The 19,959-nt window shown below is 36.4% G+C and overlaps 1 protein-coding gene across 1 annotated transcript in view; it reads left to right on the top strand.

The window, feature by feature from the left end:
• The first annotated feature begins 1,295 nt into the window (after window positions 1-1,295).
• Window positions 1,296-19,959, top strand: part of LOC107588322 (platelet-derived growth factor receptor beta-like) — a 57,602-nt gene continuing 38,938 nt past the window's right edge. The window contains exon 1 of the mRNA XM_016276375.1: window positions 1,296-1,636. The gene's annotated coding sequence lies outside the window, so the exon portion shown is untranslated. The remainder of the gene's footprint in view (window positions 1,637-19,959) is intronic.

Raw genomic sequence — 19,959 nt, 5'->3', positions numbered from 1 at the left:
TATCAGATATTTATGGAATCATTAATTCAGGCAATATCACTCAATCTTCATCCTGATGGTCCTGTTCCATATTTCACTTGTTATGATTCAACAACGCTACACAGACTCTGGTGAGTTTATTATTACTATTATTATTCATTTAATTTGGTAATTATTGTTAATAATAATAATTTGTATTATTTGTTATTTATTATAATAATTATTATTAATTATTATTATAATCATTATAAGTAATTATTCATCTGTTTTCTGTGTCAACTTTGTCACAATTTGAGAAGAATTTAACAACGCTGCAAGACTGGTGAGTTTATTATTATTATTAATTTGGTAATTATTGTTAGTAATAATAATAATAATAATTTTATTATTTGTTATTTATTATAATTGTTATTATAAATTATTATTATTGTAATCATTAAAAGTAATAATGCATCTGTTTTCTGTGTCAGCTTTGTCACATTGTAAAAAATATATATATATATTTTTTTAGTAATTCCTCTCATTTTAAGTATAGGTCTCATTAGCAGCAACAAAACAACAAGAAAATGACTGCTGCATTTAATACAAATGTCATACAGTAATTATATTTTGCATTTCACAAGCCTAAGCTGGAAAAAAAACCTAAACCCAGGAATGTACAATAACAAACTATCTGTGACAAGCCAACATTGTAGTTCTTTGGCACAGAACCATTTATTCCTGCACTTTTATTCGTTCAGCTCCTGTGTGTCTGTTCAAGGCCTCTAATGAGTCTCTGTTGATCAGAACATTTTGTGTTCGCTCACACAATTACAGGGCGAATGCCGACAACTTCTCTCTCTGTGTCTCTCTCTCTCTCCCTGTAATAAAGAGAAAAGGTCTTACTCAGATGTTGGACGTTGTTATGAATTTGCAAGCTACTCCTCTTGCTGCCTGGGAGAGAGAGAAAAAAACCTAAACCCAGGAATGTACAATAACAAACTATCTGTGACAAGCCAACATTGTAGCTCTTTGGCACAGAACCATTTATTCCTGCACTTTTATTCGTTCAGCTCCTGTGTGTCTGTTCAAGGCCTCTAATGAGTCTCTGTTGATCAGAACATTTTGTGTTCGCTCACACAATTACAGGGCGAATGCCGACAACTTCTCTCTCTGTGTCTCTCTCTCTCTCCCTGTAATAAAGAGAAAAGGTCTTACTCAGATGTTGGACGTTGTTATGAATTTGCAAGCTACTCCTCTTGCTGCCTGGGAGAGAGAGAGAGCCAAGATTGAAAACAGACCCTCGTACTCTGTGTGTATGTGTGTATGTACCATACGCCGCTATTGATACACCTTCCCTTCACCAAAACCACACTTTATTCCATCGCATTTTCCATTTCTTCACTTTGGCTCAAGCACTTCTCTGCCCTAAAAACAACTTTCTCTCCTCTTTTTGTTTCTCCTTCTTTTCTTCTCTTCAGCTGGGCGCTTCATTGTGAGAGCTGCCAAAGTCCTTCTCATTTCCCTGCGGCTCATGTTTTCAGCGAAACAGAAACAGGCGACTGTTGCTGAGGAGTTCTGGCTGGGCTCGTGTTGTTGTGTGTTTCTTCAGGTCTAGAGAACCTCTGGAAGACAGACGCCACTGCGTTCAGCCTCGCTCTCAAGAGTTCTCCACACGGTACGGCTGCTTTTGTTTTCAGGAAACTGTCATTGCTCTTTCATAGCGCCGCAACTGCCGTTCAAAAGCTTGGGGTCGGTGAGAATGCATTAAATTGATCAAAAGAGAGAGTAAAGACGTTTATAATGTTACAAAAGATTTATATTTCAAATAAATGCTGTTCTCTGGAACTTTCTAATCATGAGAGAATACTGAAAAACAAAAAGTGTCACTATTTTCACAAAAATATACAGCAGCACTACTATTTTCACCATTGATAATACTCAGAAATGTTTATTGAGCAGCAAGCCAGCATATCAGAATGATGAAGGATCATGTGACACTGAAGACTGGAGTAATGATGCTGAAAATTCAGCTTTGAATCACATGAATAAATTACATTTTACAATATATTAACATACAAGTTATTTAAAATTGCAGTAACATTTTACAGTTTTTACTTTGTTTTTAAACAAATACATGCAGCCTTGGTGAGTAGAAGAGACTTTTTCAAAAATATAAAAAATCTTGCTGATCCCAAACTAATTGTATTCTCAGCTACTCATTTAAATAAAGTAAAAAATGTAGATGTTTCTGCTAATATGATTCACTAGCCATCATACAGTGAAACTATAGAGCAATAAAAGGAATGTGAAGAGCAGCTCAAATCATTTTGATGAGCAATGTTTGAGTTCCTATTGACTTTTGATTGCAGTCAGCAAATCTGAGCACAGTTTGAGACATTGCTGAGATTCCTCTGAAACCTTAGAAGAGACACATGTGAGATTACCAGAGTCTTCTTTTTCAGAAGAAACTGGAGACATCTACATAAGCTTGTTTCCTCCAAAGAAATAAAAATGTGAGATGTAAACTCAGAATTCAGAGAAAAAAGTCTGAATTATTAAATATAAATTGGGAATATGATATAAAGTCAGAACTGTGAGATATAAAGTCAGAATTCTATCTTTGAATATAAACAGAATGATACATTCAGAATTGTGAGATATAAACTCAGAATTATGACATATACACTCAGAATTATGAGATATACACTCAGAATTATGAGACATAAACTCAGAATTATAAGATATAAACTCAGAATTATGAGATATAAAGTCAGAATTATATCTTTGAATATAAACAGAATGATACTGTCAGGCACACAACACGGACACAGATTCAGGCATCAGCAGGAAAACTGTTTATTATAATAAGTCCAAACAAAAAGGGAAATTCCTCGAATGAACAAAAAACCAGCCGGGGTAATAGGAAAATAGTCCAACAGAAATACTGAGCAAAAACAGTCCTTGCAAAAACACCCGGCAGAGGGCGCTCAATGGCGCGGCCGCATGAGGAATCAAAGGGTGGAGAGGGGAGGCAGAGGCAGAGGCAGAGGCAGGGAAGCCGGCGTCCGAGCGTGGCGAGAAAAACTTCTGCGGGGAAGCAGACGCCCGGCCTAGGAAACGGGGAAGGAGAAATAGAAAAACAAAACCAAAGGAAGAAGCAACAAAAACCTGACAGGGAGCCGACAATGGCACGAATAGACCGGACTTGACAGGACCAGACGGGATGGCTGAGCGTTGGCGAACTGGCGAACAATGATCTAGCACTGGACGACACACAAGAGGGGAATAAATAGAGCAGGAGACTAACAGAACATTGAATTCAGGTGAGCGAAATCAAACAATAATGAGCAATACGGGTAGTAACGAGAGCGAGGGAGGAACAGCACAGAAGAGTACATGGTGAATGATCAAAACAAAACACCATGTGTTCACAACATGCAGACAGATACAAAACACAAAAACCGAAGGATAGGAAACGGGGAAGGAGAAATAGAAAAACAAAACCAAAGGAAGAAGCAACAAAAACCTGACAGGGAGCCGACAATGGCACGAATAGACCGGACTTGACAGGACCAGACGGGATGGCTGAGCGTTGGCGAACTGGCGAACAATGATCTAGCACTGGACGACACACAAGAGGGGAATAAATAGAGCAGGAGACTAACAGAACATTGAATTCAGGTGAGCGAAATCAAACAATAATGAGCAATACGGGTAGTAACGAGAGCGAGGGAGGAACAGCACAGAAGAGTACATGGTGAATGATCAAAACAAAACACCATGTGTTCACAACATGCAGACAGATACAAAACACAAAAACCGAAGGATAGCGTGATCAAACCGAGGACATGACAGTACCCCCCCTCCGACGGACGCCACCAGGCGCCGCGGGAAGGGGCTCACCTCGTCGCCGACAGAAGTCCTCGACCAGCGTCCGATCCAAAATGTCCCGGGCTGGAATCCAGCTCCTCTCCTCCGGACCATAGCCCTCCCAGTCCACGAGATATTGAAAGCCCCGACCCCTACGTCTGACATCTAGCAACTTCCGCACGGTATAGACCGGGGAGCCATCCACTATACAACACAGGTTTAACCCTCGAGACATGAAAAACAGGGTGCACCCAACCAAGCGTGGTAGGAAGCTTGAGCCGCACCACGACCAAGCATGGTAGGAAGCTTGAGCCGCACCGCTGCCGGACTCAGGACCTTGGTGATCCGGTATGGGCCAATGAACCTGGGTGCCAGCTTGCGTGAGGCTACCCTGAGAGGCAGGTCCTTGGTGGAGAGCCATACCCTTTGACCATACATATAACGGGGGGCAGGAGTCCGGTGACGATCTGCCGCTGCTTTGGTCCGCCTATTCGCCTGGGCCAAGGCCACCTTAGCTGTCCTCCAGGTGCGTCGACACCGTCGGACGAAAGCCAAGGCAGACGGCACCGCAGCTTCGGGTTCCTGTGTGGGAAACAAGGGGGGTTGATAACCTACAGAACACTGGAAGGGGGACATACCTGTGGCAGAAGCCGGAAGGGAATTATGGGCGTACTCTACCCAGGACAGCTGTTGGCACCAGGAGCTCGGATTCTCGGATTGTGGGCAGCGGAGAGCGCGCTCTAAATCCTGGTTTGCCCGCTCAGACTGCCCGTTGGTCTGGGGATGGAATCCTGGAATCCTGATCGTAGAGGCCCCGATCTGCCGACAGAATTCCCTCCAAAACCGGGAGACAAACTGGGGACCCCTATCGGAAACCACGTTGACCGGAAGACCATGAATCCGGAATACGTGATCAACCACCACCTGCGCAGTCTCCTTGGCTGAGGGGAGCTTGGGAAGGGGGATGAAATGGGCCGCCTTGGAGAAACGGTCCACCACCGTGAGAATGACGGTGTTGCCCTTAGAGTCCGGGAGGCCAGTGACAAAATCAAGGGCCAAGTGTGACCAGGGGCGAGAAGGGGTGGGCAAAGGGCGGAGCAGACCAACGGGAGGCGCATTGGAAGTCTTGTTCCGAGCGCACACCGAGCAGGCAGCCACGAACTGCCTGACATCCTTGGCCATGGACGGCCACCAAAATCGCTGACGGATGGCACCCAGCGACCTCCGGACTCCTGGGTGACAGACTAGCCTGGATGAGTGACCCCACTGGATTACTTCGGATCGTAGTTCAGAAGGAACAAACAGACTGCCCGCCGGAACCCCCCTAGGCCCTGGGCTTTTAAGTAACGCCTCCTCTACTCGTCTTTCGATGCCCCAGGAGAGGGATCCCACCACCACCTCCTTGGGCAAAATGGTGTCAACTGATTCCTCCTCCCCGGGGACCTCGAACAGACGAGAAAGAGCATCGGGCTTGACATTTTTGGACCCGGGCCTGAAAGACAGGGTAAAATTAAATCGGCCAAAGAAGAGGGCCCAGCGAGCCTGTCGAGAGCTCAGCCTCCTGGCTGAACGGACATATTCAAGGTTCTTATGGTCCGTCCAGACCAGAAAGGGCTGAGCTGCCCCCTCCAACCAGTGACGCCACTCACCCAAAGCCAGCCTGACCGCCAGCAACTCCCGATTACCTATGTCGTAATTCCGTTCTGGGGGACTTAGGCGGTGGGAGAAGAAGGCACAGGGGTGCACCTTCCCATCCTGAGGTGACCGCTGTGATAGGACCGCGCCTGCTCCGACATCGGAGGCATCCACCTCAACAATGAATTGATGTTCAGGGTCTGGAATAGACAAGACAGGAGCAGAGATAAACCGGGACTTCAATTTATCAAAGGCCTCCTGTGCATCAACATTCCATTTGAACGGTACCTTGGGAGAGGTGAGTGCCGTTAAGGGTGCAGCAATCTGACCAAAGTTTCGGATGAAACGGGGCCCAGCGAGCCTGTCGGGAGCTCAGCCTCCTGGCTGAACGGACATATTCGAAGTTCTTATGATCCGTCCAGACCAGGAAGGACTGAGCTGCACCCTCCAACCAGTGACGCAACTCACACAAAGCCAGCCTGACCGCTAACAACTCCCGATTACCTATGTAATAATTCCGTTCTGGGGGACTCAGGCGGTGGGAGAGGAAGGCACAGGGGGCACCTTCCCATCCTGGTGTGACCACTGTGATAGGACCGCGCCTCCTCTGACATCGGAGGCCTCCACCTCAACAATGAATTGACGTTCAGGGTCTGGAATAGACAAGACTCAGGCTCCATGACAAGACGGAATTGCTAGACCAATCCATGTGAGGGCCATGCTGCACCAACCACGGGTGCCCCAACACTATGGGAGCACTCGGGGATTCAAGAAGGTACAGCGAGGACATGACAGATACATTCAGAATTGTGAGATATAAACTCAGAATTATGACATATACACTCAGAATTATGAGATATACACTCAGAATTATAAGATATAAACTCAGAATTATATCTTTGAATATAAACAGAATTATAAATTCAGAATTGTGAGATATAAACTCAGAATTGTGAGATATAAACTCAGAATTATGAGACATAAACTCAGAATTATGAGATATACACTCTGAATTATGAGAGATAAACTCAGAATTATGAGATATCAAGTCAGAATTATATCTTTGAATATAAACAGAATGATAAATTCAGAATTGTGAGAAATACACTCAGAATTGAGTTTTTCACTCAGAATTATGAGACATAAACTCATAATTATGAGATATAAAGTCAGAATTATATCTTTGAATATAAACAATTATAAACTCAGAATTGTGATATAAACTCAGAATTATGAGATATAAACTCAGAATTATGAGATATAAACTCAGAATTATAAGATATACACTCAGAATTATAAGATATACACTCAGAATTATGAGATATAAACTCAGAATTGTGAGATATAAATGAAAAATTTTGAGACAGAAAGATTTAAACTCACAATTGCCAAATATAGACTAATAATTCTGGGGGGAAAAGTTGGGATAAAAAGTCACAATTAGCTTTTTTCATTTTTTTTTCCTGTGGCAAAAAAAAGAAGAAAAAACAAAATGATTCTGAGTTTGTATCTTGCAATTCTTCTCAGAATTGAACGTTTATGTCTTGCAGTTCCGAGTTTATATATCTAAATTCTGGCATTTTTTCTCAGAATTCTAAATAATAATCTCTAAATTCCGATATAAAAAGTTAAAAAAAAAAATTTTAATCCCAGAAATGGGCTTTTATAGACTTAAGCAAAAGTCTCCCTTTGCAGAAATAATCGAGACATTAAAGAGATCTGATCTGTGTTTTTTTTTTGTTGTTGTTTTTTTGATGTGGATGTAGCTGCGTTGAGTTTAGTCTGTGCTACCTTTGAAGGGATGTTGGTTTTACTATCGAGTGAGTGAGTGAATGAACCCTGCTGTGGTCATTTGACTAAATAAACAGATCTGCTGCCCAACCTCCTCTCCGTCTCTCTCCGTCTGAGACCCTGGAGACTCGAGCTTTAGCTCCATCCCTCCCTCCAGCAGCTGTATGAGCGAGCGCTACAAAACCAGAGATCACAGACGAGGAGAGGCAGACAGCGAGAACTTAGCAAGAACGCAGGCTTTTCCTAGACATGCTTTTGCTCTGACGTCCAGGCATCTGCTGAAGGTAAGAGACGTGATCGGTTTCAAGCGCACAGCTTTCGGTTCTGTCTGCTCTCCTGGAAGTCCTGAGGGTTTTGCTTCATGAGGTTTTGGAAAAATCTCTTGAAATCTCTTAGTTTCTTGGCAAACAGCTTCCAGGAGAAACAAAGTAGCAGTCCAGAAGTTAGGTGGTTTTGATCTTAGACTGAACTTTGTTTGGAGAACTTCACTTCATTTGTATCCCTTTTAGAAAGTTCTTGCACGTTCTGTCACTAGGATGCTTGTTTTCATCCAGATGTTGGCGATGATAGACAGCCAATAGAGGTTTTGTGGGATTTATCTCATGCAAGAGATGCCGTATCTCCTTTCTGTGAGCTTTTGTGTAGGAAGGGCCGATTTCTGCTGTTTGTTTGTGTCGCATTTGAAGGAGAATGTGCTGAATTCCGCGAGAGCAAATGAATCTGTGATTTACAGTGTGTGTTTGAGCACCTTTACACACAGTGGAGACTGTAGAGGTGTTTGTTTTCTCGTTTGGCAAGACGTGTGTGTTGTAATGCAGTGCTTATGGTTTGTTTGAATGCTTCTCCTGTCATTGAAACTCTCTGTGTTTTCTCAGCGGTCATTGTGTTTGTGTCGTATAACAACATTTAAAGGCAGACAGCATTCCAAAATCCAGTTGTTTATGTTCGTAACTTTTATCATTCACTGCTTACAAACATTGTGATAAAAGCATAAAGTGAATGTCACATAGTTTAGATCACTATGACAAGCCTTTGTCCAAAAAATATGCTCTAAAAGATGCACGGAAAGCTATATATATATATTTTAATATATGTGTGTGTGTTGCATAGTACATAAAATTATATATTTTATGGTAAATAAATATCTAAATATATTATATAAAATTTTATATATATATATATATATATATATATAATGTGTAAATATAAAATATACATATATTTATATATTATTAATATACATAAATTAAATATAAAAATATCAGTATACATTGTATGCTACATAAAATAATTATATGATATATTTCATAATTTTATTATAACACATGTGTAAGTATAAATTTCAAATGATATATTTATGTATTTTATATATAAATCTAAAAATACATAAATAATTTGTGTAAACAAAGTATACATATATTTTTATATAATATATATTCATATACAATATAAATATATATTATATAAATATAAAATTATTGATATACTGCTTCATACCTACATTGTATACTATATAAAATAATGATATTATATATTTTATGCTATTTATTATAACATATACAGTATGTGTAATTATCAATATTAATAGTATTATGCATAGTACATAAAATAATTATATATTTCACAATAAATAATTTATGTAAGCATATAAATATATATTTATGTATTAAATATTAATATAAATATAAATATTATATATAAATATAAAATTATTAATATACTTTTACATTATATAGTATATAAAATAATGATATGCTATAAATATGTATATTTAACATATATTAAAATACAATATAAATATATATTATATAAATATAAAATGATAGATATATTGCTTCAAACCTACATTGCATGTTATATAAAATAATATGATATATTTTATGATATATTATAACATATATATATATATATATGTATATACATACATATAGGTGTAATGATCAATATCAATATAATTATAGTGTGATTCATATATATATGAAAAATACATAAATAAGCAATTTATGTAAATATATAAATATATATTTATATAATAAATAATAAATATAATAAATAATATAATATAATAAATATTATATATAAATATAAAATTAATATACTATTACATTATATAGTATATTAAATAATTATATGCTATAAATATGTATATTTATATAAATATATAAATATAAAATTATCAATATATTGCTTCAAACCTACATTGTATATAAAATAATGATATGATATGTTTTATTTCCAATTTAACATTTGTATATATATAAGTGTAATTATCAATATAGCATTATAGATTAGTGAAATAAAATTAAATATATTTTAATAAGTTATAAGAAATAAGATATATGTGCAGTATAAGCACAGTGTTTACAAAAATCTATTGTGCATTAATAATTTTGCACGTGTATTTTGCAGTGCAACCCAAACATTAGTAGAAGTCAGAGGTGGCTGTAGTTCACCGGCACAGACGCTTATCTGAAGCAGGACTTTGTATATATTTCGGTCAGTCGGGGCTGTAGTCACACAGATGTTCAGCAGCTGATCTTCGTTTCTCTCAAATGTGAGTGCGCCGGTACAGAAAGTCCCGTTACTCATGCGTTTCTGCAGCTCATTGTTGTGTCATGAGGAGTTTCTGTGCGTGTGAGTAAGACGTGAGCGATATCTGCGATGGGACTGTCAGGAGTGAAATCGAGTGGTGCTCGTTGGGACGGACAGAGTCACTGCTGCGTCACCAGCTGTTTCCTGACCCCCTCATCTGGGCCGCATACCAGTCCCATGAAAAATGTGCTCCCCGTTAGCAGCGGATGAGTGGAGCTCATGAACAGGGTCAGGCAGAACCACATCAGCACAAACACTTACAGAAAGTACGGTTTTGAAAGCTGTCTTGTGTCATTTTTTAAAATAAATAATTTAACTTGTTTGTTGAAAGGGACAGCATAGACTAACTGTTAATAATTCATATTTTTTTTAATTAATCAATTTTGATGAGCAGATTATCTTATAGCATTTGTCCTTGGTTAGACTTTTACTAAGAACCTAAGAAATATAACAACCAACAAATAGTCTAAAATGTACAACAATATTTAAAAATGTATATATGTATTTATTTATTTATTTTAAAATAAAATTATTTAATAAATGAATTCATTAATTTAAAATATAGTTTACATATTTAAAAATAATAATTTGTTAAATTGAGTTTAGTTCTTTAATTCTGCAAGATGACAATAAAGTTAAAAACCCTATAAAATACCCTATGTTTGTTGTTTGTCCCTGGTTATGCACCTAAAAATAACCTAAAAAACCTAAGAAAAATAACAACCAACAGTCTAAAATGTAAAATACAATAATGCAATGTTTAAAAAAAAAATGTTTTTTTAATTAAAAAATGATTTATTACATAGAAAAATAACAAACAACAGTCTAAAATGTAAGATACAATAATGCAATGTTTAAAAAAAATGTTTTAATTAAAAAAATTATTTATTACATTAAAAAATAACAACCAACAGTCTAAAATGTAAAACACAATAATGCAATGTTTTTAAAAATTATTATTTTTTAATTTAAAATTATTTATTACATTCAGTTTTGCAGTACATTTCATTGGTTCTGTGCATTTAGCTCTGTTCAGTCTAATCTAATATTTAAAATATGTATTTATTTATTTTCTTTTTTCTTTCTTTCTTTGTTAACAACTTTCTTCCCCCTGTGCATAGGCACTATAAGTAATTAAAAGGTTTGATAGTTTTATTTCCATTTTATTTTTTTGCAAATTGCCCAAACATACATAAATAAAGTAGTATTATTCTGCCGTGTCCTAAACACTATGGTATTTCTGTTTTTTGGCAGACATTTTATCCAAAGCAATTTGCATTTATATTATCTGTTCATGCTTTGCTTGGGAATCAAACCCATGACCATGGCGTTACTGGTGCCACCATCTACTGCTTGAGCTACAGGAAAGCTTAGCATTACTATGGTAAATGTCCAGAAATAAACATGATATTATGACTTTTCCACAATAAATGGCAAAGACTTGTGGTATTACCAAAGCATCAGTCAGATTTCAGTCTCCTTCAGCACTCGAGCAGAAGTTTTTCTTCTATCATCAGGCTGAATCTCCTTCACTCGTTCACTCAAGTGTGTGTTTAATCGTCTGCATCCTGTGGTTAAGGACCGTTAAGATTACAGCATAACGATGACCAACGACTATTACAAGAATGCAGAAAGAAAGACAGATGATGCTGTCTTCATCAATCTCAATGAGCTGCACTCAGGCCAAGTCAAACAGAGACACAAGGAGACAGTGTTGGGTTCGACTGAGAAAACCGGCATAAGAGACCAAAAAAAATATTATCAGACCTTCTTTAGATAACCAGTTCCCTTTAGGAAAGCTAGAACGCTGTGTGTGTTTGCATTGGCATGCATGTATGAGTGTTTGTGTTGCGTTTTAGTCATTTCACAGCAATGCAAAGTTTCTGTTTCCAACTCTTCTGATTGTAGAGATGAATCTGTCATTGCTGTTTGGGATCTGTGGCCGTTTCTCATGGATGCAGGGCCTGAAGTGCTCTATATTCAGATATGTGAACGCAACTGTAGTGTGCTTTCATGCATTGCTACATTAATTGTGTTAGATCACATTGCATTCTCAGTGTTGCCACAAGGAGCGCTATAGATGTGTGTAAACCACAGTAATGGCAAAACTGTAGATATGTTTATATCTAACTACCTGTACTGTTACAACAACGCAATAGTTAGGGTTTCATCCAGAGCTGCAAATTAAACTTGAGCAATGAATTTATATATTGCATGACGTATTTGCAAATAAAGCACCGTGTATTCAAGAGAACAGAACTTGAACTTCTTGAGAAACTGGTGTAAAGTATCAGTAATAAAATAATAAGTAGTTCCATTGTGACAAGTCACAAACATGTGACACTTTTATCCCAATATAATAAGTGACTAAAAGTGCACAGATTCAATAACAGTGTTATTTTAGTATCACTGAGATTTTATAGGTTTTATTAATATATTTTAATTCATGGAATTTTATTATTATATTTTTTATTTTATTTTATTAATATTTTGAATCCATTTTTATTTTCATATTTCCTATTTTCATTTTGCGTTAGCTTTTTGTGATTTTGTCTATTTTTTTTTTGTTTTGTTTTCTTATATATGCTGCTATAATTTTTTTTTTTCATTAATAATTTTCAGTTTGAGTTATTTCAGTACATCAGGTTAAACTAAATAAAAAGGAGAAATATTGCCTCACTCAAGTGTGTGTTTAATCGTCTGCATCCTGTGGTTAAGGACCGTTAAGATTACAGCATAACGATGACCAACGACTATTACAAGAATGCAGAAAGAAAGACAGATGATGCTGTCTTCATCAATCTCAATGAGCTGCACTCAGGCCAAGTCAAACAGAGACACAAGGAGACAGTGTTGGGTTCGACTGAGAAAACCGGCATAAGAGACCAAAAAAAATATTATCAGACCTTCTTTAGATAACCAGTTCCCTTTAGGAAAGCTAGAACGCTGTGTGTGTTTGCATTGGCATGCATGTATGAGTGTTTGTGTTGCGTTTTAGTCATTTCACAGCAATGCAAAGTTTCTGTTTCCAACTCTTCTGATTGTAGAGATGAATCTGTCATTGCTGTTTGGGATCTGTGTCCGTTTCTCATGGATGCAGGGCCTGAAGTGCTCTATATTCAGATATGTGAACGCAACTGTAGTGTGCTTTCATGCATTGCTACATTAATTGTGTTAGATCACATTGCATTCTCAGTGTTGCCACAAGGAGCGCTATAGATGTGTGTAAACCACAGTAATGGCAAAACTGTAGATATGTTTATATCTAACTACCTGTACTGTTACAACAACGCAATAGTTAGGGTTTCATCCAGAGCTGCAAATTAAACTTGAGCAATGAATTTATATATTGCATGACGTATTTGCAAATAAAGCACCGTGTATTCAAGAGAACAGAACTTGAACTTCTTGAGAAACTGGTGTAAAGTATCAGTAATAAAATAATAAGTAGTTCCATTGTGACAAGTCACAAACATGTGACACTTTTATCCCAATATAATAAGTGACTAAAAGTGCACAGATTCAATAACAGTGTTATTTTAGTATCACTGAGATTTTATAGGTTTTATTAATATATTTTAATTCATGGAATTTTATTATTATATTTTTTATTTTATTTTATTAATATTTTGAATCCATTTTTATTTTCATATTTCCTATTTTCATTTTGCGTTAGCTTTTTGTGATTTTGTCTATTTTTTTTGTTTGTTTTCTTATATATGCTGCTATAATTTTTTTTTTCATTAAGAATTTTCAGTTTGAGTTATTTCAGTACATCAGGTTAAACTAAATAAAAAGGAGAAATATTGCCTTGGAAACTAGCTGCAATAAAACATTTTTCATTTTTTTTTTTCAGTTAACATTTATTTCATTTCAAGTAACAATTTTTTAATAGTTTGTATTTTCATTCATTCATTCATTCATTCATTTTCAATTATTTATTTTCAGTTTTAGTAACTATTGTTGTAACCCTGTTAACAAACGCTGTTATGTTTTCTGAAGTTTGGGAATGCAATCATGTGAGACAATTATACCAAATAATTTTCATGACAGACTGAATAAAACAACATTTGAAATGATGTGCGATAAGATTAGTTAATCTGCTGAGGCAAGTTTAGTAGGTAATTGAGTTTTCATCAGTTTATATGCATGTTTTCTTACCAAATAAAACAAAATTACCCTCCTCAGTGTGAGTGCATATATTTTTATGGACATTTTATGCACAACTTTCCATTTTTATTTAGCCTTTTTATGTGAAATCCCAAAATTGGTATAAAAATGTGTAGATGGCAAGAGCTGATAGTGCATGTGAAGTACAGGTGCATCTCAATAAATTAGAATGTCGTGGAAAAGTTCATTTATTTCAGTAATTCAACTCAAATTGTGAAACTCGTGTATTAAATAAATTTAATGCACACAGACTGAAGTAGTTTAAGTCTTTGCTGCTGAGGTGGTATGGAAGCCCAGGTTTCTTTGACAGTGGCCTTCTGCTCATTTGCATTTTTTGGTTTCTTGTTTCTCATTTTCCTCTTGACAATACCCCATAGATTCTCTATGGGGTTCAGGTCTGGTGAGTTTGCTGGCCAGTCAAGCACACCAACACCATTGTCATTTAACCAACTTTTGGTGCTTTTGGCAGTGTGGGCAGGTGCCAAATCGTGCTGGAAAATGAAATCAGCATCTTCAAAAAGCAAAACTTTGACGAGTATTCACGTAAACACCGTTGATTACATCTTAAGTGAACGTAAACAGTAGGGAGAACGTGTATCAGTACATCATTTGTCTGCTTGAAAGAATTTTAGAGAAATGCTTAATAAATGCACTGTAAATAAACCCATTAGATTTTAGCTGACTAAATTTACTGTAGATTTAGTCGACTAAAATCTTATGATATTTAGTCGACTAAAACTAGACTAAAACTAAAAACAATTCAGATTACTAAAATATGACTAAAACGAAATGACATTTAAGTCAAAAGACTATGACGAAAACGAAATCAACATTTGCTGTCAAAATTAACACTGGTATAATGAGACTATACATGCTACCAGTGTGTCGAGTGTGTTTCTGCTCTTCATCTCTCCAGCACCGCAGGCATGTCACTGCCACTTCCTCATCCTTCATTTCCGTTCCTTCTCTCTCTGTCAGCAGCTGGTTTGAGCTGTAATCATGTAAAGCTGTCTCTCTCTCTCTCTCTCTCTCTCTCTGATGTGGGGGTGTCAGACGGTTTGTTTCGAGAGGATGGGGTTTGGTTTGATGAGTTCGTGTTTTTAACAGGGTTTTAGTTGATGACATTGTCTTTCAGAGTCATTCTGGCTTTGGCTTTTTGAGTCATTGTTAATTAGTGCTGTTTACTAGGCAAGAATCACATACTGTTGCTCATAGTTAAAGCTGGTCTTTTGAGGAATTAATTTGAATAAGTAATAGAAGCATTTTGACCTGATTTGAGCATATTTGATTGTGCAGGACTCATATCTGGCTAGACAATAAAAATGTCTCTTCTTGTCATTCCGATTCAACTTCCGGTGTTTTGTTGCCAGTTCAATTCAAAATCCATGGCAAATTAAAATGTCAATTAAAATCCATGGGAAACAATCACATAACAATTCTATATGATGTTGAAAGGGCACAGCAGATACGCTCCTGTTGATCTTCTGACACTGTGAGACTTGGTGTCGTAGTGCTTCATCGCGCCCTTAATGTCTTCCACGGCTGTGTTTGGGACGGGGTCTGAAACTCCAGATGTGGCCAATAGCTTCAGGCCGCAGTTTTTCCCGGTTCCTCAGCATCCAGAGCGGAACTTTCTGACATTCTCTGGTGACGTCTCTCTGGCCCATGATCTGCCTCAAAGTTATAAACACCACTATAAAGTCCAAATTGTGCAGCGCTTTGGAGAATTACGAGAAACCGGGAGAAAAAGGGGGCAAACTTTAACTTGTGGAGTCGCTTGTTTAATGTGGGATCTTTCCAAATGCTTTTTTTCCATAGCAATTCGTCCCTAATGAGTTGAGAGGAGAGAAGGGTTAATGTGAGTCTCAAACACACACTCTCAGCACTGATTTCGACACTCCTCACAGATGCAGCCTGAAGCCTCAGACACGCTGCTGTCAGCCAATGCATCCGTACAACATAAAAACAAACCTGACGCTGAATCAACTCACAGCATCCTGTCAGAATTACTGTAATCATGAGACGACTATTCAGAGATTCTGCTGTTCATTTGGTCAAAATGTTTCATTGTTCCTTCTAAAGAACAACATAACAGTGTTATAGTAATAATCATATACTGTGATATTTGTTTTTAAATTTTTGAATGAGATTTTATTTGTATATTTTCTGTTTTAGTAAAAAAAAGAAAAAAGTTTTTTATTTTGATGTTTTTGTCATTAAACGCTGAAACAGACATGGAAACATCATGTCTATATAGTTTTTATTCATTTTATTATTTTATATTTGTTTCAGTTAACGTTTATTTTATTTCAAGTAACTACAATTTTTTTTCTTTATGGTTTTGGTTTCAGTTTTAGTCAACTATAATAAATGTATCATTATAGTTTTTGTTAATGTTAGATTTTCTGTTTTCACATGAATTTTAGTCAAATATTTTAGTAATTTTGTTGTGTTTTTGACTATATTAATATTTGTATTATTTAAGGAACTATGCCTAGATAGTTTTTATGTAATACTTTTAAATACTTTCTTATTTAATACTTTTAGTTATTTTAGTACTTCAAGTTAAACTAAATGAAAATGAGAATGTTGGCAAGTAGCAGAATCCTGAAAGTTTTTTTTATATATATTTAATTTTATTTCATTGTACTTGTATTTTATCTCAAGTAATTAGCTTTTTTTGTTTGTTTTAGATAACCATATTAACTCTGTTTTATAAGTGTGTGGCTATTAATTGCTTTTATGACACAACGGTCAAAGAAGAGAAGATGAAACTTTATTAAAATTAATTTATGCAATTATAAGTTTGACAAAAGGATGTGAATGATTTTGACTAGAAACCCATAATACCAGTTATTCTGACATGAATGCAGCATTAGACTTAGTTTTTTCATATAGTATTTGCTTAATTCTCTATTCATTTATTCACTTTCATTTCATTCCAGTGTCATCATCACACCTATGAAAAAGTAGCATAGTATTACCATTATTTTTATTATTTGAAGTACCTTGTAGGTGCATAAATATGCTAATAATTTACTACCGTGGTATATTTCAAAGTACCTTCTTAACACTGAGCATTCATTAATTTTTAGGTGAAGTGTCAGTATTAAGAGACAAAATCTCTTTCCTGCATTTTCAGTTTCACTGTATCTTGATGTCTCACACAACAAAAACCTGTTTCTGTTAGCGTTAGACTCAAAAACAATGCTCTGTTGCTTTGCAAGACCAGCAACACCTTTTTGTATTTCGCAGCTTGATGTGTGAGAAGGAAGTTCAACACTTACATATTGAGAGAAACCAGAATACAGCTTTGTTGTTAGATAGCGACGGCTCTTTATTAGAGTATAACATGCTTTGAAGTGAAACCATTGGAGCTCCATTTTTCAGCAATCTTGACTAACTTTCGACGTGGAAAGAAGGAAACCCTGCAGGTCTGCTGAGACGACAGTGTGTGAGTTGGTTGTTTTCATCTTTATATTCATGTTAGAAGATGAGATCAGCTTACTGGAGAAGTCTGTTGACCCAAGTTGAGTGAGAGGGTGATTGGGAAATATCCTGCAGGTCTGTTGTTGGTTTTAGGTAGTGGGAAACCAAACTAACCAAGGATAACCTTGAAAGAGACAGTGGACAGTGTTGGAGGAACAAAGTGAAAGGGCTGCAAGATAGATGTGAGGTTTTGATGAAACAGTCTGTAGAAAAAGGGAAAGAAAACGGTTCTCTGTTCATCTCATCATCATGTTTTCTAGTTTTCCTTGAATGGTTTGAGTGTTTGCTGAAATATTCCCTCTGGCGTCTACTTTGAGGATGTTGTGTGTGTGTGTGTGTGTGTGTGTTTGTGTTTGTGGTTATGATCTTCGTAATACATAACAGCAACTATAAAACATCGTTTTTTTGATTTGGCAAAAAACTGTAATGCAGCACTGAGTGGTTTATTTCTTTTAATGGCAGAACACCAGTATTTAATAAATATTTTTTATTGAGTATTGTTTATTCATAATTCTAATCATTCTTTGTTTTGATTGTAATTAGCCTAACTATTTATATGAATTAATGACTGGTATATTATTCTGTAATATTGAATATTGAATTAACAATATAGAATTTAATATATTTGCAGCATGTTTATTATAGCTAAAACATTTTTGTTACTTGAAATTATATAAACATTCATTAAAAATAAAATATATAAAAATTATTTTATTTCAGCTAGTTGCCAAGGCAACATTTCTTATTTCCATTCAGTTTAACTTGAAGTACTAAATAAATTAAAACTAATAAATTAAAATTAAATAAAACTATATTAAATAAAAAATATATAGATATATTAAAAATTCTATAATAAAAATGACACAGTTTGGTTGTTTATTTTAACAACAAAATTACTAGAACTTGAACTAAAATGAAAACAGAAAATACAGAAATAAAATTTAATTCAAAACATTAACAAAACTGTAATACACTGTAAAAAAATGTTGCTGCAATTAGTTATAACAACTTCTTCTTTAACTTTTCAATTATATATCTTTTTAATTATATAATTACGTTTTTACTCCAAATTTGTTGTTGAAATATAAACATTCAAATTATGGCTTTTATAAAACACGTGTAAAAATGTCATCAATAACAGGTTAAGTCAAATATAATAAATATGTAATATAATGCATATATTTAGCAAAAAGTGAGTTATTTCTTTTCTAGCCAGATTTTTCCAGTCGAATATTTTTGGTGCGTCCCTAGTAAAGTGTGGCAGATCTTTACAGGACTCATCTAAGATTGCAAATGGGTGTTTTTAGCCTCTCTTTTCCATTGTAAATTTATATTAAGTCTGCAAACTGCAAAAAGTGTGTTGTTGTTCCTTGAGGGAGTTGACGGGGGTTTGGGGATCGACTGTCTCATCATCCTGGGGGAAAAACTGGGATAGAAAAAGAGAAACGTTTATTTTAACAGCGACACACTGGATCGGTTTTCCCACAGCCTGTGCCAGAAGTTGAGCTCTGGGAGGGCAGATCCTAAAGCAGCGCCCACCTTTAATAAACGCTAATCGAGAACAGGAAGACGGAATGAGAGTTATGAGTGGGTGTGCACGTGTAGGAGCTAGACCGATAACCATCTCCGTGTTTGGCCCCAGACCATGCTGCTTTTACATAACTAGCGATAAGAGCCTGTGAACCTTTTGTACTGTTAGATTAGCTGTGATGAACGGTTTGGGGTCGGTCCTCTCGCTGCGGGATTTACGGCCGTCCCAGAGCAGGAAGTGCTCTTGAAGACCATTAGAGCTCTATTCGCTCATCGAAGCTGCTGACTGCGTCTGAAAGGTGTTTGCACAGAGGAAAATGTTGTTGTTCTGAAGACTTCAAGGGACCATTCTCCGCAAAATTGTTATTCTGCCGTCATTTACTCCAAGCTTGTATAACGTCTCTGTTTTCTGGTCCATGCAATTAAACTCCATGGGGTCCAATGTTGTTTAAACCCCAACTCTCTTCAAAATCTCTTCTTTTAAATTCCACGGAAAAATACAGGTTTGAGATGACATGAGAGTGTATCAACCCAAAATATCATAGGAATGGCCATCTAGCAGTAACAAACAACCACTCAGAACACTTTAGCAACAACTTGGGGCACCATAGCAACACCCCAGTGCCCTAGCAACCACCTAGCTATGTCTGACATTTTAAAAAACTACTTAGAACATCCTAGCAACAATACAGAACACCATAGCAACTGTTCAGCAACCCAAAATACTATAGTTATGTTCTAGCAACCACTACTTAAAACACCATAATAACAATCTGGGACATCATAGCAACACCTTAGTGCCCTAGCAACCACCTAGCAACATCAAAAAACACTTAGAACACCCTAGCAACTGCTCAGAATCATGCTGTCAACTCAGAATACAGGAATGCCCCCCCAATGCCCTAGCGCCGACCCCATACC

Source organism: Sinocyclocheilus grahami, unplaced genomic scaffold, assembly GCF_001515645.1.
Source record: "Sinocyclocheilus grahami isolate Dianchi unplaced genomic scaffold, SAMN03320097.WGS_v1.1 scaffold102.1, whole genome shotgun sequence".
Lineage (NCBI taxonomy): Eukaryota > Metazoa > Chordata > Actinopteri > Cypriniformes > Cyprinidae > Sinocyclocheilus > Sinocyclocheilus grahami.
Note: the sequence above shows the minus strand (reverse complement) of the source record. Positions and strands in the feature narration are given on the sequence as shown.